Source organism: Thunnus maccoyii, chromosome 19, assembly GCF_910596095.1.
Source record: "Thunnus maccoyii chromosome 19, fThuMac1.1, whole genome shotgun sequence".
In the NCBI taxonomy this organism is placed as follows: Eukaryota; Metazoa; Chordata; class Actinopteri; order Scombriformes; family Scombridae; genus Thunnus; species Thunnus maccoyii.
The window spans coordinates 27,220,388-27,242,098 of record NC_056551.1 but is presented as its reverse complement, the minus strand read 5'-3'; the positions used below and the strand labels follow the sequence as shown (position 1 = coordinate 27,242,098).

Below are 21,711 nucleotides of genomic sequence, written 5' to 3'. Positions count from 1 at the left end.
CCGGCTCGTTCATCAAGCTAAGGTGCAGGACAAGATGCGTGTTCATGTCTGTAAGTTAGATGAGAAGCCAGGATGTAGCTCCCCCTTGTGGTGGCTGTAGGTTGTAGCATCTTACATTCAGCAGTGTAGCAGGATGCAGGCTCAGTGTGACCGTCTGCTCTGCCGATGATAGAACGACACGTTATCGCTTTGTGTAAAGATTTGATATACTGCATGGAAGTAATGACTCCAGCTACGTAAGTTGATGATGGAATGATATTTAAAGAGGACAAATTATGCTTATTTCAGCTCTAAATTTTTATTTTTGGACTCCACTTCAGTAGCTCCGCATGATTCAAAGTTCAAAAAACTCCTTATTTATCTTATACTGGCCCTTTATGCAGCCCCTCAATATACCAGTTTCTCTTACACACCGTTTTAGCTCCTGTCTCTTTAAGGCCCCCCTGAACCCGCTCTGTTCTGATTGGTCAACTTTACATATCAGAGTTGTGTAACTTTACCATCAATGCAAACCAAACATTTCCTGCTTTACTGCTTCAAATTAAAAGCTTTTAAATGAATAACTAATGGGAGACTTTTATTGTGAAGAATTTATAGGAAGGAAAAACGTGTTGCTCACTGATTTAGCAGAGCTTGGTTAGCGGCGCTAAAAACCGGTCGAAACTACAACACATGGAGCTATTTGGAGTTATTTGTTCAGCGGATCAGTTTGGAATAACGCAGGGAGGAAGAGTACAAGCAGAAACAGGCACAGTGATGATGATGTTTTGATGAAGAGCTGCAGACAGCCAGCACACCTCCAACAGGTAAACTACTTATTTTACTTTGCTGCGCTGTGTAATGGAGTCGTAGCTTGGCGTAACTACTCTCGGAGTGGAGCAGCGAACTCGCATGCTGTGCACGTAGCAGATGTCCATATAAAGAAATCCGTCACGAACGGACGTCAGCTCGGGCTGAAAGTAGAAAAAACCGTTGGAAACTTAGCGTTCAGAGCAGTCTGAGGATTACTGCTACATACGTTTACCTCGTTATTTGACACATCAGCCAGTTTTAACATGAACATCCAATATGGTGACATGATATATATGTCTGAAAATAAGGAAAAGCATAATACGTCTCCTTTAATCTAAATGATGCAAAAATAGGTGGCGCCATCATGAAATCAAAGAACTTACATATAATTTTCACCCTTTTGGTTTCTGATGTTTTCTCAAGTGATTTACAGAGAAGAAATGTAGCTGTGGTGGACAAAAGGCAGTTTAATTTCACTTTAATGGCATATTAACTCATACTACATCTCTAAAAAAAGCCCAGCAGACAACTTCAGAAATTCAAAGTGAAACACTGAGTTCTTGTATAGTTCTCTACAATCATCACTGACACTATCATTACTTCTGTCTGCACAGCTTTAATCTGTTCTCCAGCAGATTCTTCAGCGTCACCTCCTCAGCTTTAAACTGAAGAGTGCTGGATTAGAGAGATCTGAGCAGTACAGCAGAGCGTTAATGCTGATCAGCCCTGATAGTTGTAGCAGACTTTCTTCTCATTAGCCCTGTGGCCATTTACTCTTTAAGATGTAATATTAATTTAAGTTGCAGTAAGACCATCTCACACTGTGAAGGGACTTTCTGGAGGAGTTACTGTAAGTCTGTGCAACTTATAATATTACAGTCAGCTCGGTGGAACGGCTGCAGAGCTGTCAGGAGGAACTTTCTGAAGGTCTGGGTCCAGGCGGAGTTGAAAACTTTCAGAAAATCCTTGAAGCAAGACGTAGGGAGCAAAAGTAAAAAAAAAGGAGAAAGAGATAAAAGCACTCCTTCAGTATTAGCTGAAATTCCTTTATAGCCAGAGGCAATTCTTTCAACTCAAACTGAATGAAAGATTAAGGCTCACAATGGTGCATTCCAGCTCTCCGGGTACTGTCTGCAAGTGCATGTCTGTCTGTGTGTGTGTGTGTCTGTGTGTGTGTAAATGTGTAATTTATCAGGTGCATCTACTGTATGTATACTGTTGCAGGGTTATTGTACAGCAAGACTGTATATCTCCTCATTGACTTATGTGTCTTACTTACACAAAGCAGGTTTAAAGGCTTCCAGCTGCATTATGGAACCACTTCAGCACTTTGAGGTAAAGTGTAAATATGACAAAACGAGCTTTCAGAGAAGTGACACGAAATACGCTTCCTCAGCTCCCCTTTGGTCCCTGGAGTTTTTGGATAAGTGGTAGTAATGACTGCGAATCAGTTCTTTCAACATACATCCTATTTTACAACCATTAACCATTGATATATACAGAGCCTGTAAAGGTCCATGGAGGGAAAAAAAAACGAATACTTTGTGATCTAGATTTAATGAATTGCGCTCCCAAATTAATAATTTGTGCTCCTGATTCAATCATTTGTGCTCTCGATTGAACTATTTTTACGAGTCAGATGGAAGTTTTAAGAAAGCAATAAAGAAGACATTTCCCCTGTAGCATCAGTTACCGCTCCAAGCTGGATCCAAGGCACGAATTACTAAATCAAGAGCACAAATCAATATTTCTTTTCTCCATGGCCCCTCCCAGGATCTGTAGATTTATGTTGTTTGTAGTAAAATACATTTATTGGTTTTCAACACAAAAAGCTATTGGATACATAGAGAAAAATAACAACTAAGAATTAGAAATAATGATTAATAAATATGTCTATGCAATTATTAACTAATTCATCATTCTGTCACACAAAAGCTGCATTTCTTTCTCTTGGTTGGATAAGCAGTATTTGTTTTGTAGGTTCTCTTTAGTAGCGTATGTCAGATTCTCCATGACCAGGAAGCTTTGATGGTGCCACTTCACCACTTTGCCCCAAACAATTTTAATTTAAAGAGGAAAAAAACAATAGCTGAAGAATGAACTGAGGAGGTTACTGTTGTGCTACTAACACACACTGTAGTTCCTTATTTGTAAGCACTTAAATAAGTGTTTTCCAGGGCAACTATAGATCTTTAGCCAAGCTAGCAGTGTTGTTCTGACAGTTGGTCCACCACCAGAATGAAACATCTCCACAAGTTTCAGATGCCATTAAATTTTATACAGACATTCATGGTCCCCAGAAAATCCCGTCTGGAGCAACATGCTTGTATTAAGTGGATGTCTTGAGTTTTTTCAGTGGGAAGCATTGCTTATTCTCCTACAACAAAAATATTTTTGCTAATGGAAACGCCAACATATGGGCCTATTTCAGAGCCAGTATGACGACAGACAAAAATGAAACCATCAGGAGAGCAAGACCCATGGATGTCTAATAAGAGCTGGATAGGGTGCCGCCGCTCAGCCTTGCAGCCATTTTTTCCCAGTATCCACTCGCGGTATTGTAGCGAAAAATCGCCCTGCAGCCCAAAAAGCATTTTCCCCATAGACCACCATTGTAAAAGAGACGCCTGTAAAACTGTTGACTGGACACCTTGAACTGCAAACAACGTCAATTATGACTCTTTCTATTATGAACTTTTGATCCAAGGAGGTTTCATGTTTATAAAACTTTCCTCGAGCCGAGAAAAGCAATTTAAAAATCTGTGATGTCATCACAATGTAAAGTCTATGGGCCGAGCAGGAGCTCATGGGCGGGGCCAATGGGGGAAACACTACTGCGCATATTCAGTGGGCCGAACAACGCGGAAGCAAACCCGGAAGCTAGAAACTTTTTTTGGTGTATGCGCCAGGCGAGCAATTCCTAGAGGACTGAATGGGCGCCATTTTTAGTCCCGTATCCAGCTCATATAATACATCCATGGCAAGACCCCATCATCAAGCTCATCAAATGAGCTGTTCTGATGTCAGCAACAGGTCCAGTGGGTACCGCTCTTCTCTTTCTTTATAAGGTAAATTCTGCAGCTTCTTTTATTCTCTGGTTTCTAAGTGGATTCATGGAGATTTATTGGTGATGCATATCTGAGATAATGATATGCTCAGGAAATGTAGGTCACACTGAACGATATCAATATGTGTTTCATGTGTGTTCACATTTGATATAACAATGAGAAGGAAGACAATTTTTATTGGCTTCACGCAGTATCTTCTGTCTATTACAGACCTTATGCTGTCAGTTCCCCATGGTTGAATTCCCATCCACAGCATGAGTTCAGTAACTGAGGAGCACAGAGAATATTTCATTCCTCATCTCCTCCAGTAATGTTAATGGAGCTTTAGTCTTGACTGAAAATCATTAGAAGAGTAGAGTAAATATTCCTCAATGAACAGGTGAGATTTTGGAGAGAGGTTTCTCTGCCAAAAATTTAAATCCAGAGTTTCTTCTTCCTGGAATTAAAAGACAATACTAAAGTAAAAGTACATAAGTATTATGAGTTTGATGTAGTTAAAGTATTGCAGTAAAAGTAGTGGTTTGGTCCCTCTGACTGATATATTATTATATATGACATCATTAGATTATTAATAGTGAAGCATCAGTGTTAGAGCAGCATGTTACTGTTGTAGCTGCTGGAGGTGGAGCTAGTTTACACTACTTTATATACAGTTAGCTAGTTTAGTCCAGTGGTTCCCAACCTAGGGGTCGGGCCCCTCCAAAGGGTCAGCAGATAAATCTGAGATGATTAATGGGAGAGGAAAGAAGAAAAAACAAAGTTCTGATACACAAATCTGTTTTCAGTTTTTGGACTTTTTCTCTAATCTTTGATTTTTGCTGAAATATTGGATCATTTGAACATTTATTGAAATGAAAGCATGTGAGAAGTTTAGAGGGAAAAATCACTATTTGGTGGAGCTGTTAACAACTCATAGACATGTGAAATGTGACCCCGACTACACACTGCTTTTTGTAAGACGTCAAAAGCCAAAAAGTTTGGAAACCACTGGTTTCATCTTTAACAATGTGTTGTATTTTAAAAGCTTGTTATATTATCCATTGTGTCAAATCTTCATCTGAAAAGTAACTAAAGCTGCTGAAATCTGAAATGCAGTGGAGTGGAAGTATAAAGTAGCATCACATGGAAATACTCAAGTAAAGTACAAGTACCTTAAAGTTGCACTTAGATACAGTACTTGAGTAAATGTACTTAGTTACTTTCCACTCCTGATACTGAAGCTTTAAACATGTTCCAGACACTTATTGTATTTACAACAAATTAATTTAGGGTAACTTCTATACTGTTCACTGTAACTGAGGTATTGTAGGTTGAGTGAGTATAAGGACTGAACAGAAAACAGTACCTCGCCTTCCTTATCTGTGCAGCCCAATAACACAAAGTAAAGTGAGCGACTTTCAGTCCACTCCTCTCAAAAGGGAGATAAATTAAGTTGAATCCTTTGACGCATACTATTTCAAATGAAAGACTGAATAGTAGACATCCAGGGAGCAGTGAACCAGGAGACACCGTGTACAGTCATCCAAATCATTCGGCGGCCAAGCTAAAGCCCAGGACTCCAGCTGTTATCTTCAATTTATTGCTTGCACTCATCTCACCTGTCTCTCTCTGAAGATACTTTGACACTAATGTTTTCCACAAAGCTCTGAGGTTTAATTCTCCCCAACCCCATCTGACTCCCCCCCCCCCAAAAAAATCAATACCCCTCACATAACAGTAATAGTTTGCAATAATCCCCAATATATGGAGTTATTAAACATAGACAGACACTTGCAATCTCCACTATTGCAGGCGATACATTTTGCTATAAACTTTATGTCTGGCTGATGTGAGCGTTACGATGCCCTTAAGTGTCAAGCACACTGCAGTTTTCAACTTTTTTCAAATTTCCAAGCTGTAGTCACATTTATTCCACTGTTGCTCTTCGTCATTGGGAAGAGTAAAGACGTCCATACGGTGGCCAAATGCTTGAAACAAACTAGTGTGTTGTATGAACAACATGATACAGTAACACAAAAGAAAGACAGAAGAACATAAAACTCTATATAACAACCTGCATCTATATTTCAATAACCCTGTCATGCATGAGTTATGCTTTGTTTTACAGCTATTTTAATAATTTCCTGATCATTTCCAAAGATTTTTTTGGGTAAAAAGTATTAAATTTGGTATTATTTAGAGGGAAAATTGAAATTTCCTTGGAAAAAAAACTCCATTTAACCCTTTCATGCATGAATTATGATAACCTCAGTCAGGATTTTTTTCCTAAGTGTTTTTATTCCTCTTTAGGCATGAAAAAAAATTTTTTAACTTCATTTTTTTTAAACACGCATTTTTCAAGGAGTTAGTCCAACTTAGTGGACAGATGATTAATTGTCATTTTCTCCCAACATAAAATCAATACTTGGAAATTTTAACAATTGTATTACTCCTTAGTTGTTGGCTAGCTGTCTAGCTGAGTCGGCCATCTTGGTTTTGAGAAATTTGTGTTGCCCTTACAAAGGCTGGCCAATGGATGGCAGTGTATGGGATGACACACTAGAGTCCACTGTGTTGGCTGATGTGCAACTATACCATTAAAACCCCATGCATATATAAGAAAACGGCTTTTGAATAGCTGTCCACTGTAGTGACTACTATGCATGAAAAGGATAATTAAGGAAGAAGTCCATAATTATTATTATTATGTTTTGATCCCATTGTGAAATAGAGACCAGCTGGTGGAGAAAGTGGAACATTTAGCAACTGAGGAGTCAGATATTTTTCTCAGGAGTCAGTGGAGACCAAACTGGAGCTACGATAAGAGTGAATATTCAGTTTACAGGACTCCAAAGTAAAAGCTAGTAATAAATATTTAAATCAGAAACATAGACTTCAGCAGAGGAAGTCCAAACCTTTTGTCTGCAATAAGATCACTAAATCTCTTGGGATTCTGAGAAAAATAACATTATATTACAGTTTAATGTATCCATATTTAACATACTCTAATATTGTTTTGGCAAGTACTTTTCCAACTGCTGCAGAAACAGTTTATTAGATTAACAACTTTTCCTAAAGCTGTTGTACTAAGTGCACTTCTTTTATTAAATTGCAGTTAATGATTTATAATAAAATTCTTCAAATCTGTACATTAGTCTTTAAAGTGAGATATAATTTACCTCACAGTTTTAGATATAATTTTCTTAGTAATTTACACTTTCATAATTATCGAACTAGACAGGCTTCATCTTCCTTTGTATAAAACATCATGTGGTCAGTTTTCTATCAAATATCATGGAGTTATCTTGTGGAATACAAATGGACATTTAATGGATTTCTTTGTGTTATTGTCTGCTGTCAAAAACATTTGATTTGGAACAATAATCAATAAGCATTCCTAGTAACTATTGTTCATACTGTTAACATGGAAATACTCTGCATTTTTCACTATAATTTTACACTTATTTTATAGTGTAGTTTTTTGAATACTTATATTTAAACTGTATCGGTGATTTTGTATGTTTGCATTTTACTTTTTGTATGTCTTTTGGATGTGGTTTTCATATAAGCTGTTACAGATTTCTACCACATCCTCACACATAGTTTTTTTTATATTTCATTCACGTGTTTTATCTTTATATGTGTGAAATAAAAAAATAAAAAAACCTGCCATAATTATTGTATGTATAATGTTTTCTTTGTTTTCATTCCTTCTCCTCGGTTTTCATCTGCAGCCGGGAACCGATGAAGATGGATGTCGCTGCTGAAGAGGATGCAGTGTACGAGCAGCACCTGTGGCAGACCTTTCTGCCTTAATAAGATAAATATGATGGGAGTAAATACTTTATTGTGATGAATTACAGTGTGTATATGTCTATGTGTATGAGCGGAAGCACATTGAATTCACCAAAGAATTTCTTTCTTCTTTATCTTATTATCTTTAATTATGACTTACTGTCTCATAATTACAAGAAAACTATTGGATGGTTTTCTTGTATGTATGATAAACAGTATAAAAGTATAAAATAATTTGTAGAGGCAATATTGGAATCTATAATCAGAGTTGCAGAATATTGTGTAGTAATTCATGATTTCAAGTGATGGTCTCGAATTTTGGTTGATTGTTGGTGAATGTGATGCTTTTCTGTATTTATTAAATGAAATAACCAATGAACTGAGATGCTGGTGTGTTTACTAATCTAGGGCTGCAAATTTTAAGCAATTTCCTTAATTGATAGTCAGCCATGTTAACAAATAATTATTGATTAATTGTTAACAATTTATGAGATAACCTGGACAGTTATCCATAATAAAACACATGAAAAGTACATTATGATTTTAAGGAACAGATAAAGTAAATTACTAGAGTTGTACATTAAAAAACACAAAATAATGACTTCATTTAAATTGCAAAGCTTCCATCTGTTAACAACTGGCAGTCAAATCCAAACAGCTGCACAATTTTCAGCTTCATCAAAGGACACAAATTAAATAAGACCAGATGTGTTGGACATATTTAACAATTAAAACAAATGTGACACATTTTTTTCCACTAATCAAGAGAGCTGCATCCTTCAACAGTAAATAACCTGTAACATTATGAATAAATATAAAATCTCCCCACAACAGCCTTCAGTCTGACAGGTTTTATATTAAATACACAGGCCTGTTTTTTTACTGTAGCTAACGTTAGTCCAGGTGTTGGAAACGGCTGCTCAACTGGAACAGACACAATACTGTCTGGCAGCTTTTTCAATGCAGGACATCTATATTTACTGCCACTGCTAAAATGCATTTATGCCTAGAGCAGGGGAGTGTCACTTATACAGTCCAACACTTTAGATTTAGATGGATTCACGTGTCCTGCCAACCTGTTCTCACTCTCAACTCCTCACATATCAAAGCTTGGTCAGGACCCCGTGGCGTCACTTTTTAACGTGCTGGGTAGTCCAATAGACTTCTGTTGAACTCCCACAATGTCTGAAATAGACGCTATGAGGCCGATGACGTCTACATAAGGTGACAAATTTCAGCCTGGTCACCAGATTAAAATATTAGCATTGTATGTTTCTGCAAACCACAGATACGTTGAATATGTACATTTCAACACCTTTAATACAGAACATATTAACATTTCAACAATAGGTATCATATCAACATTTCTGAAGTGACGTAAATTACTTCACGACATCTATATAAGCTGACTTACTTTCTTATTTGGAGGTGGAGGGGTTGATGGATGGCTTGTAATATTGTTGGCAGAAACTAACCCTAACCCTAACCCTAACCAAGTGGTTTTTGTGCCTAAACCTAACCAGACCTTAACCACCACGTTGTCACACCATAAAATATAATTACTGTGATACTGCGTGTTGAAAAAGGATGCTAAAGGGGTACCCAGTGCGTTAAAAAGTGACGCCAGGGGGTCCTGACCAAGCGTCGATATTTGACGAGTTGGGAGTGAGAACATGTTGGTCCTGCTTGTTCTGATTGTTAGCACCACAGCTACAGCAGTGCTCCCTGCTGTCTGACACTCAGCTCTCAGCCTGTGTTAACCGAGCAGCTGCTTCTGTTGAAGATATTAATTTAGCATTAACATGAGCCTCAGATAGCGAGCTGAACCAGACAGCTGCCACATAACAATTACTTTATTCTGCAGTGTTCATCAACACGACTGCCACGGTCAGCAGAGCGATGCACGCTTTCTTTTTTCTTGGACAGCAGGAGGTGCGTTGGATTTACAATTTACTCCATCTCATTAAACAGCAAGAGACTCCACCTAGTGGCACAACTGGGTACTACAGCAAATGTAACCATGGTAACTCTTCTTCAGTCTGCGTGTGAGACGAGGACCGACACTCACTTTGATTTGTGTGGGGACTTTTATTACCTGGTCAACAAACATGGAAACCCATTGGTCAGTAGTCTCTAATCAGCACAGCTCTTCGGAAAAATTAGCTAACATAGCGTAGTGTACTAGCTAATTAAACTAGCTATAAATACTCATATAACCAAAATATAACCAATTTAGCACAAGTGCAACACAATCACCACATTTTGTCATCCAATCATAAACATAATACCATGATAGCTGTGTCATTACATTACGTTTTTGACAGACTGTCACTAAAAAGACTGTAACGTTGAAAGATATCTACTTGATTTGACTCATTTGGATGCTGAAGCTTCATATTACCTTCAGATAAACTTTTAAATACATTTTTGCACAGAAGGAGGACTGTGGATTTTGTCCCCCATCACTTCCATTGTAAGGTCATTATGAAGGGATCTTCTAATGGTCAGTATGAACAGGAGGAATGATTACAGCAGGAAAAACAGGTTTCACTGTTCATTTGGGCTCCTGACTGTTGCTTTAAGACACACTTTAGAGCTATAATATTTAACTATTTTGCATTAAAATTTCTAAAAATGACTAGACCTGTGTTATATATTTTGTTGTGCACTTACATCATCCCAAATGTTTCCAACAAGTTTCAAACCCAGAGAAATCTGTCATTTTAATCAAGGTAATGGTCCATTTTATTTGGTCACCTGTCAATGGCGTCAGACCCATCTACCAAAGTAGTATACGCATACAAGACAATACATCAGTGTTGTGGTTGTCCGCCAGTCATAAATTGACTTTCATTCAGTTTGAAGCCACATTTTTATGATAAACTTTTTAGATCTTTGTTGTTTTTAACTATATATTTTAATTGGATGAAGGATTTTAGTCATCGGACGTCTGGATCTTAAGTTATCAGAGAAACAAGCTGAGCAAACATTAGCAGCAGAGAAACACTGATTTTTTTTTACATCAAACTGCTTTATTTAGTGTTTTCACCTGTTTTAATCACCGGGTCTGTTTGTTTTAGAGAGGAGGAGACCTTTGTGGGTTAACAGAGCTCGGCTGAACGATGAACACTGAAGGAATCCTAACTGGGAGAAACTGATTGCAATGATGAAGACAACAACTCTACTTCACAACATCATCAAACTCCGTCTTTTCTTATTGTTTTGATTGAGAGCAGCAGAAATTGCATACATTCTACGTTTAAAAAAACTGGCAACCCATCCTTTAAAACCTTAATTAGAATAAGGTGCCAAAATTAACAGTGTTTCCTGTTATTGTGAAGCTACAACCCCGTAAGGATCATTATACCTGTCTGTCTCTTTTCCCTCCAGCTGTCTCGTCTCTGGCACAACAGACGATGATTTGCATGAAAATTACAGGAACAAAGGCGCAGCTTCCTCCTTCCTCTCAGGATATACCCCTCTGAGACTCTGTGGCACTCCGTCTAGCTGTCTGTTTGCAGTTGTCTGTGAACAGTAGCTGAAAATAACTTTTATCGAGAAAACAGATGTAGTTAAGATCCCCTCCGGACATGTTTAAAGTACTCTTCTTTGAAAAATATTTACAGTCTTTGTTTCTTCTTTATTTTTTCCTGTATCATGATAAACGTGTGAAAAGTACTTGTGCTTTTTATGTAAGGAGACAAACACCAAATGATGATATCCCTGTTTCCCTCCTGCAGCTCGCCGCCTCTGACAGCCGGGTCAGAGGAGTGCAGCGTGACTGTCGCACATATATCAAACTGTGTCTTAACGTTATTCCCTCCAGCTCTGCAGTGCTCTGACCCAGAAGAGACACACACAGTCTCCTCCGCCTGGTTGTGGAGGACAGAGTCGGGCTTGATGGCTGAATCTCCGGATTGTAACGCAGCCTGAAGGCAAGATAACTCACACTCCATTACGGAGACAGACAGGAACAGGAGTAAAGGCTGATGGGAGACAAGGCCAGCACAAGTCAAGAATTTGAGCTGGTTAAAGATTTAGTTTATGTAACACCTCTGGCTTCGACTCATAAATGTTTCATCTTCTCTGTTTGGTTCTTTTTAACCTCCTACTACACATTGTTGACCTTTGACAACACGGTGCGTAAAGGGGAGAAAGATATTTCAAAAAGTTGCATCAGTCTTGTAAATTGTTAATGAGATTGTATTCAGTAGGAGGCAGACTTGCTGACAGCTTTTTTAAAGTCTCCGCTCAAAAAATGTGTTTTTCTTCTTGTTCCATCACTGTGATGTTTAAGCTTCTCCGTGCAGAATGACGTAGGAACAGAGTTTGTCTTCACGTTCATCTGCTGAAGGAGGAAAGTTTCTCTGATCACCTTAAAGGACCAGTGTGAAGAATTTAGTGGCATCTAGCAGAATGGAATATAATATTCATAAGTATGTTGTAATTAGTGTATAATCACCTGAAAATAAGAATGGCTGTGTTTTCGTTACCTTAGAATGAGCCCTTTATATCTGCAGAGGGAGCGGGTCCTCTTCCACAGAGCCCACCAAGTTGCACCGCCATGTTTCTACAGTAGCCCAGAACGGACAAACCAAACACTGGCTCTAGAGAGGACCTTTTGCCTTCTCTTTTGCAAGTTTCACAGCCACCGTAGGTTCTCCTACATGCTCAGTCGGTTGCAATTTGCAACCTTACCACTAGATGCCACTAAATATAATCAATATTTTTATAACTCTCCTCAGCTTTATAGAGCTTTATAGTGAGTTTCAGCCATGGATGTATAAAGAGAACTGGATACAGCGTCAGAGGCGGGGCCCCATTCAAAAGCATGTGCACTAGTGACTTTCACTGGCCGAGTCAGCTACTTCCAGTTTAGCCCTCCGGCTAACTTGAATGGCGATAAAACAATTCTATCATGTGGCTCTTCGAGGCTTTTGAAATGTGATCGGACCGAACGGATTTAATTCTGATAGTGAGACAAGTCATTTCGCGGGGGTTGTAACGCTCAGAAAAAGACCTCTTTACTTTTAGAGTTTGTAGTTTTACACCTTAAACTGTGACAATGTTTTAAAGTCAAACTTATGACAGTTTTGACAAATTTACAGATTATGATTATAGCCTTGTTCTTTTATTCACATGAAGCTTATTTCTTTTTTTTGCATCTTATTTGTTTATATATGAACTTGCTTCTTTTCATTTGTACTTTCATCTGTTTCATGTATGTGTTCAGTGCTGCTTGATATACAGTATGTGCTCTAATGTTTCTATTCCTTGTATTTCAAACATGGGTCACATGTGTCTCTGATTTTTTCATTCTGTAAATCATTTTAATCTAGAAAGCATGTTGCTTCAAAACTGCTACATAAATAAAAAGTATTATTATTATGACAGGACATTTTGCAAACCATGTCTTCAGGGGAGAAAAATTGTGTATTTGGAGGCAATCCATCCACGAGCCTCAGAATCATGAATAGTAAACGGAAGGAAATATGGCACTCTAAGATAATACACCTGCCAACATTTGAAGCACACATACCACCAATCTTCAATGCTGGCATTTCCTTCTCTGAATTATTTCAAGTCAACGTCGGTCTGTACTGTAAGAAAACATAACAGTCAACAGAGACTCTTTCCTAACGGCCCCGAGGAGCTTCACAGCACACCGTTACACCCAATTTAAGCTCCTGTCAGACCAAGGTACCAACATTTATCACAGAGAAATGGATTAAAAGAGGCCTTGGCAGACTATACCCCCAAGTTTATGAAAAAGAAATTAAAAATATTTCATTTCTTCACATGTACTTTTCTGCGGGGACCTTGTGTTTTGCTCTGCACCGTACTTCTTACATCACCTTTCATTTCATTGAGATGAAATTACTTGCACTCAGAGTCCTGCTCATTCAGGGATCTAATTATTTTTGCTCATGTTGCAACTTGCTAAAGGCTTCCTGTTAAGTCGAGCACTAAAGTTTCATAGGGTTTGATGAGAAAATGGTCAAATGAAATTGGTTTTGGTGTCACAACTTCGTGTCTCTGTCACTCCCTGTGAGGAATATTGAGCAGCAGATGAGACCACGAGAGAGATGAATACAAACGCAAAGAACAGAGCCTGCAGGAGGCTGCTAATGAGGGATAAAAGCATTTACAGTAGAAGACATGTAGTGAAGCAGGTGGAGCAACAGCAGCAGCAAGTTTTTAGACAGGAAACAAACAGGGCTGAGTATCAGATTTACTAACTGAAATGTAACAGTTCAAAAACAACATTCAGCACATTTCCAGGTGTATATTTATATTCTGAGGCTCTACTGGAATATCTTTGCATGATTTCCATTTAAAAACTCCTTATTTATCTTCTACTGGTCCTTTATGCAGCCCCTCAGTTCAGCCTCTGTCTGAAACAGGCCGTTTTAGCTCCTGTCTCTTTAAGGCCCGCCGATGAGCCCACTCTGTTCTGATTGGTCAGCTTCAGGAAGCTTCCTCCGGCTCCATAGGCTTCGTAAGCAAATTATAGTAGCAGGATTTCACTTCTTTTTCTCCTTCTTTACTTGAACTTTCAATTTCTCAAATCCATCCATACATGTTGGAGCTGAATCAGATCTGAAATACCTTAGCAACCACCTTAGCAACCAATATTACAGAACAGACAGCTGATTATGGGCATGAACAATCTGATATCATAACAAGGAGGAAATATAGGTGACTTTGCAAATGAAGCATTCATAGCAGGTTGAAGCCCTGACTTTTGACTTGCAGGGAGCATTTTTACATACGTTCATCTCAAGTTTTATAACTTTGACCATGTTTAACATCCGACATCAGAACAGGATATAAATGACAGAAAATCACTAAAAGCAGAATATGTCTCCTTTAAAAAGCATCCCTCCATTCATTTTCCAACGCTCCGGGACCGGGTCATGGTGGCATCAAACTGAGTAAAGACACCCAGACATTCTGATCTGGGTCTGCCCCGGGGTCTCCTACCCGTTGAACGTGCCTTGAATACCTCCAGAGGGAGGCATCCAAACCAGATGCCCAAACCACCTCAGCTGGCTCCTTCCAATGCAAAGGAATGGCGGTTGTACTCTGAGCTCACCCCAGATGTCCGAGTTCCTCACCCTATTTCTAAGGCTGAGCCCAGATGCTCTCTAGAGGAAAACTCATTTCGGCTACTTGCATCTGTGATCTCATTCTTTCAGTCCCAACCAAAGCTCCTGACCACAGGTGAGGTTGGGACGTAAACTGACTGGTAATTTGAGAGCTTTGCCTTCTGGCTCAGCTCTTTCTTCACCACAACGGTTTAGTACAACACCCGCATTACTGCAGATGTTGCACCAGTCCGCCTGTCAACCTCACGCTTCATCTTACCCTCACTCGTGAACAAGACCCTGAGATACTTGAACTCCTCCACTTTGGGGCAGCAACTCAGAGGGAGCAGTCCACCTTTTTCTGGCAGAGCACCACAGCCTCAGATTTGGAAGTGCTGACTCTCATCCCGCCGCTTCACATCAGCTGCAAACTGTCCCAGTGCCCGCTGGAGGTCATCGTGTGTTGAAGCCAATAGAACCACATCATCTGCAAAAAGCAGAGAAGCAATCCTGAGGTCCCCAAACCAGAAACTCTCCTCCCCCCGGCTGCATCTTGAGATTTTGTCCATGAAAATCACAAACAGAAATGGTGACAAGGGACAACACACACTGAGAATGAGTAGCATTATTTTGTGAAATATTTTTGCTATTTTGGAGAGCTTTAGCACACAAACGCCAAAATGTACTGCTTACTATTTTAGTCCAGGTGATATGTGAAAATTATGTTCACTTTTTCATAAAAGCATGAAACTGGGCACACTTGTACAGTTTGGGGCCCTGAACATTTATCACAAAAACACTTTGTGGCGGCCATTTTTGCTTTCCACCATAACCGAATTACGTATTTTGCACCATATCACCTGAACCAAACATGATAATACAGAAAAGGTGAACAGTTTATGATGCTGTACATGGTATCGTTATAATCCTTGGCCATCAAAACATGGGGGTAAACATCACTTTCTCTGTGTTATTATGTTTGGTTCAGGAGATATGATGCAATATACATAACTAGGTTATAGCGGAAAGTAAATTGGTCGCCATGGCCACCACGAGGCGTTTTTATGATGGCTCCATTTCTGAAAATGTTCAGGGCCCCAAACTGTACAAGTGTGCCCAGTTTCATGCTTTTATGAAAAAGTGAACGTATCACCTCAAATTTGGCACATATCACCTGGACTATTTCACCTGTAGTGCTTTTACATGTCACCCTGAAATTTGGTAGAAGACAAGAAGTGTGGGAAATGTAAAATTTTATGATTCATATTTTTAGGTCCACTGTAAAACAGAAAAATCCAAGTGCTACTTTACTGTACACATGGAAAAAAAAGCTGGATTTAAATGTTGGAATGACTGTCTGCTACTATTGATTGAGTTCTGCCAGTAAGATAACTGTGAAACCAGTTACGTGCATCTGTGTCAAACCCAATTGATCTAAGTCTATCCAGAAGAAGATAAATGCTTTGGACAAATCAATGAACAGGGCAACACAACAGTCCTTCTTTTTCAGAGAACAGATTACATCATTTACCATCTTGTATGCTGCTGTCAAAGTGCTACGTCCAGGTTTGAAACCAGAATGCAATGCTAAGAAAGCGAATGAACCAGAACAGTAAAGCCAGACGGCTAAACAATGAGCTGAAACTCTATAAAGCCCCGTAAAGCCGAGAGGAGCTGCAGAGTCACTGATTATTCTCTGTAGGTTCATCACTACGAGCCTCGACCAGCACATTACACACTGACAGATCGGACTGTGGAGGTATTGAAAATATAGATTATAGCTGCTTTAAATAAAGCATCCGAATACTTATTCAATCACTGGCAACAACCTTGTGAAGAAAGGCTTTACTGTATTAATAAATTAATTTGTTAATTGTATTGGCTCCTTTGTTTTGCTGTGTGGCAGCCTGTTGAAGCTTTAACGAGTTACCAAGCGGAGGCTTCTAGTCAAGGTGATACCGACTCGACAAATTCACTCTATTTCTGGCTCGTGCTGACATGAAATTCTTCATTGTAGCATCTCTAATGACTTTCTGTGACCATGCAATGAGCTGCTGGAACTTAAGAGCTTTCTGAAACACCATAATCCCTTGTGAGATAGCGTTCCTATGACGACCGAAAGGACAGCGATGCTCAATTACCCACGCCGCCGCTTCCTTGCTATTTCCCACCTCCCTCCCTATGCATGAGGGTTTGTGTTTATGTGTCTGTCTCATTGTTTATTTGTGAAAGCACGAGTTATGCTTTATTACTCAGACTGTCTCTTCTGGTTCAGCATATTACAGCTCTTCCTCTACTCATTACTGTCCATTTACCGTTCACTGATAGGAGGAGGAGGATGGGAGAGTGGCAGTCAGAAAGAAAGAAGAAGCCAGAAATACTTTTTTTCTTCAGCACTAATGGGAGAGCAAAATGTGGGAGAGGTTAAAAGGGAGCCTCTTTTGTGAATACCTAGAATAAGCTCACATCACTGCACATATTAACATCATCATGCTCATTAAACACACATGAAGCTTCTAATTTCAGTTTGTCAAACAGTTTCTTCTCTACCTACTGTTTACTTTTTGTATCTGTATATAGATTTAATTGAATTTGGGTTTATGGGTAGTTTTCCCTTCTTTTCCCTTGCTGGAACCTGTCTGTACCTACTGTACATGGTCAATTCAACCCCCAGGGATCAATAAGGTGTTATCTTTTATGGGAAAGACTCTCATGTTTACAACTTGAAAAGTGTTCACAGCATCTGACAAGTCAAGATGGTTGTATGATTACAAAGTTGGTTGAGTGAGAGTTAAAAACATAGCACCATATCAAGTAAACATGGGTTTAATCACCTGGAAGGACGGACTTTGGCTCATGTGAGGCCGCAGCGTCCTTATCTGCTTTATTTTCAGGCATGAAGCAACAAGTTGAATATATCAAAGCTTTCAGAAAAATCAGAATTAGGTAATTATAGCTTGAAAGTTGGCATGAACGGGATTCACAAGTCGGAATCTCATATATATACAGTACTATATCCAGTACTGTGCAAAACTTTAAGGCACGTTAGATGTTTAGATTCTTCTCCATGATGCAACACCATCAGAGAGGCAGCAAGACAACGAACCCAAACATCCAGCCAGAGTCGTAAAGAACTATATCTTCAACAAGAAGAAGAACAAGGAGTCCTGCAACAGATGGTCTCTGATCTCAACATCATGGAGTCGGTCTGGGATTAACATGAAGACACAGAAGCAGCTAAGTGCTGAAATCTACAGAAGAAGAAGAAGAACTGCGGCAACTTCTCCAAGATGCAGGAACAACCGACCTGCCGAGTAGCTGAAGCACTGAGGAGAACTGCTGCTGGTTTAAAGGCAAAGCTGCTCACGGCACATATTGATTTACTTTCTGCTGTTTACTCAACTTTGGATCAAGTTAACTGATGAAAAAAACTATTCATGGCATTATTTTTGAAAGCATCCTCACTTTACTTTTAGTGCCTGAAACTTTTGGTGGACGCTCTTCCCTCACTCTGCCTTTATTTCACTACGGGTGAATGTCTGCTATTTCCTCCTGTGCTATTTCTCTCCATCACGTCTAAAAACCCTTCATTCACAACACCGACGTGACCCATCACATTTCTTGCCCACGTTGCTCGAGCCATTCAGTCTCCTTAGATGCTGTTCCTTAAATATCATTTCAATTCTACCATTCTGTTTTTCAGACCTACTCACCTCCTCCTCGTCACCACTATGACCTCCGTGATGTCCAAGGAGACTCATCCAAAGGTTTCCATCAACCTCCTGCCGGCTCCGCTCCACCACCATCAGCATCTAGACCCCAGGGGGATCCTGACCTCTCTGCTATCTTCATAACAGCCTTCGCTTTATGAAGATGATTCACATCGATGGGGTCTTTCTGTCACTAACATCAATAAATGTTATACACTTCCAATTGATCTCTCCCGATTGAAATTTGTACACATGTAACCTTTATTTAATTAGGTAATCTCTCTGAGATCAAGACACACAGCCAGACGATCTAAAGCACATTCAGCATCATTTATTCAAGTACTGCACTTAAACCCTGAAAGCATGTGAGAAGTTTAGAGGGAAAAATCACTATTTGGTGGAGCTGTTAACAGCTCATAGACATGTGAAATGTGACCCCGACTACGCACTGCTTTTTGTAAGACGTCAAAAACCAAAAAAAGGTTGGAAACCACTGGTTTCATCTTTAACAATGTGTTGTATTTATAAAGCTTGTTATATTATCCATTGTGTCAAATCTTCATCTGAAAAGTAACTAAAGCTGTCAAATAAATGTAGTGGAGTGGAAGTATAAAGTAGCATCACATGGAAATACTCAAGTACAAGTCACTCAACATTGTACTTAAGTACAGTACTTGAATAAATGTACTTAGTTACAAATATGTAATATGTAATAATATATACAAATCGTGGGTTTTATACGAATATTTGTTTCATACAAATATTTTTAAAATTATTTGTTTTCCGAAAGAAAAAAAAAACATGTTAAATACCAGCACACAGGTTGGTTACATCACTATCTCTCCTCTCTGACGTCTATCAGCAGGTCTCAACGAGGGGAGTCACATCCACCTGCTACATGACGCACATTTCCTTATTTGGACATCACTCCCAGAGTTGGGGGTGTTCCCCTGAGATAAAGCTGAACTACTGACACACATGAAGTGCTCCCAAAAGACTCCCCATAACCTGTTGTTCCCCTTCTCCTTTCCACAAAGTTAGGTTGTAAAAAATAGCAGTTGTCTATGATCTGGGAGACTCCAGTTCAAGACCCAGTGTGGGGACCTCCTTCATAAGGTAGTTTATTCATGAACACTTGTAACATTGTAACACTTTAATTTTCTAAAATTAAAAGTCTAATTAAAACAAAAACAGGATTTTTAAGCCTCTTTCCACTTTTATTCGAATACAAATACGGATACAAATAATTTTACTGCCTCAACAAATACAGATACAAATACAAATACTGGGATCTCTGTACATCCCTATTAGTTACTTTCCACCACTGTTTGCTCCTCTGTTCCTGTTTGAGATGCTCAGAATCAGGTTCATCGCTAAATGATGAAAGCGTTTGAAGCACTTTGCATTTTGAGAAGTTACTTTAAAAAACACAGAAATCATGCTGAAAACCTCGGAGTCCATTTAGGGTCAAGATCTATCGACGAGGTAGAAGTAGCCTGTCTTATTATGCAGCTGAAGACGCCTCAGATCTGACTCACTTGTGTCTGCTGCAGGATTCAATACAACTCAAAGCTGTGGAGTCTCTTTATATTCAGCACAGCAACTCTCTGCTACATTTTGTTTCTGTTAGAAAGCAAAGTGGTTGTTGTTTATTTATTCATTGCTACACACCTGCAAATCCAGAAGATACACATGTTTAGTCAATCTATGGTTGCAGGGCTGAAGAAAAGTAACATTTTAAAACAAAATCTTCAGAGATGATATATTATGACATATATTTTAGAGCTGCAACTAACTATTATCTTCATTATCTATAAATCTGTTGATTAGTATCCATAAAATGTCAGAAAATGGTGAAAAATGTGGATCAGTGTTTCCCAAAGCCCAACATGACATCCTCAAATGTCTTGTTTTGTCCACAACACTAAGATATTAAGTTTACTGTCATAGAGACTAAAGAAACCAGAAAATATTCACATTTAAGAAGCTGGAATCAGAGAATTTGGACTCATTTTTTCTGACTCAAAAAATGACTCAAAATGATTAATTATCAAAATAGCTGGCAATTAATTTAATAGTTAATCAATTAATTATTGCAGCTCTAATATGGTGATTTGTTGTTGTGGAAAACTGAAGAGTTGTGTTTTAATAAATAAATATTATATTTTCAATTTTATGTGAATAACCTTTATCAATGGATATAGCTATAGTTCAGATTTTAATATTCTGAGATGATCGTTACTGTTTGTTATATGAAAATCGAACAAATGTCAAAGACTGACAGCGAGCATCTCTCTCTCGGTATGTTCGGTGACCTAAATCTGCAGCTATGAGGCTGAGTTCAGGTCTGTTGTGCATTAAAAGGTGTCGACACAGAACGACGAGCTGCTGCTGTTAACGTCGCTGTGGTTTGCGGCGTGTAAAAGGTCACAGGGAGCAGTGATTTATGGGAGTCTGAGAAACGTCGATGTTGTTGTCACCGTGTTCTGTCACCTCACCGCTCGTCTCGTAAGAGTCTGTCACTGTTTTTACATAACCAGAATCATCTTTAACCAACATGTTTCAAAGACGATGTTCCTGGTTTATATGGAGCTATGTGTTACATGCTTCACTGTCAGTTTATCTGTTAGGACAAAAGCACTTCATAATCGATTTTAAAGAGGCTTTTATGTAGATCCAATGTGTTCAATTGTAATTTAAATGAATAAATACGATATTAACATACACTACATTTATTTGACAGCTTTAGTTACTTTTCAGATGAAGATTTGACACAATGGATAATATAACAAGCTTTTAAAATACAACACATTGTTAAAGATGAAACCAGTGGTTTCCAACCTTTTTGGCTTTTGACGTCTTACAAAAAGCAGTGTGTAGTCGGGGTCACATTTCACATGTCTATGAGTTGTTAACAGCTCCACCAAATAGTGATTTTTCCCTCTAAACTTCTCACATGCTCTCAGGGTTTAAGTGCAGTACTTGACACTGAGTCAATAATTTAAATTACTGGATTTAATGATCCACAGTAGCGAGCCTGGAGATTTCTTCTTATTCCTTTTGTTCACCTGTGGCAGCAACTTAAGATTTTAACAAAGGTGTCTAATGTTACTCGATGTCTCATAAGAATGTTAACCATGAAACCACCCACAGAGGAGATGTGAAGACCATGTAAACACGCTGAGAGCTTTGACATCAGTATATCAGAGCAGGAAGTGTTTGTATGTGGCGCCCTCTGCTGGTAGGAGCTCAACAGTGACGTTCACTGGTTCACAGATG

General features: G+C 38.9%; 3 long non-coding RNA genes across 3 annotated transcripts; 1 reads left to right on the top strand and 2 right to left on the bottom strand.

Annotated features, from left to right (window-relative positions):
- Positions 1 to 1,254: 1,254 nt before the first annotated feature.
- On the bottom strand, positions 1,255 to 3,417 carry LOC121885137. The gene is made up of 2 exons (XR_006092471.1): positions 2,072 to 3,417; positions 1,255 to 1,757 (listed from the first exon to the last, which is right to left on the bottom strand). It is a non-coding gene; the product is annotated as an uncharacterized LOC121885137 (long non-coding RNA).
- A 363-nt stretch (positions 3,418 to 3,780) lies between these two features.
- Positions 3,781 to 8,013, top strand: LOC121885136. Its single transcript, XR_006092470.1, has 2 exons — positions 3,781 to 3,860; positions 7,574 to 8,013. It is a non-coding gene; the product is annotated as an uncharacterized LOC121885136 (long non-coding RNA).
- LOC121885135 lies at positions 3,854 to 12,043 on the bottom strand. Its single transcript, XR_006092469.1, has 3 exons — positions 11,343 to 12,043; positions 11,002 to 11,182; positions 3,854 to 4,296 (listed from the first exon to the last, which is right to left on the bottom strand). It is a non-coding gene; the product is annotated as an uncharacterized LOC121885135 (long non-coding RNA).
- Between the last annotated feature and the right edge of the window lie 9,668 nt (positions 12,044 to 21,711).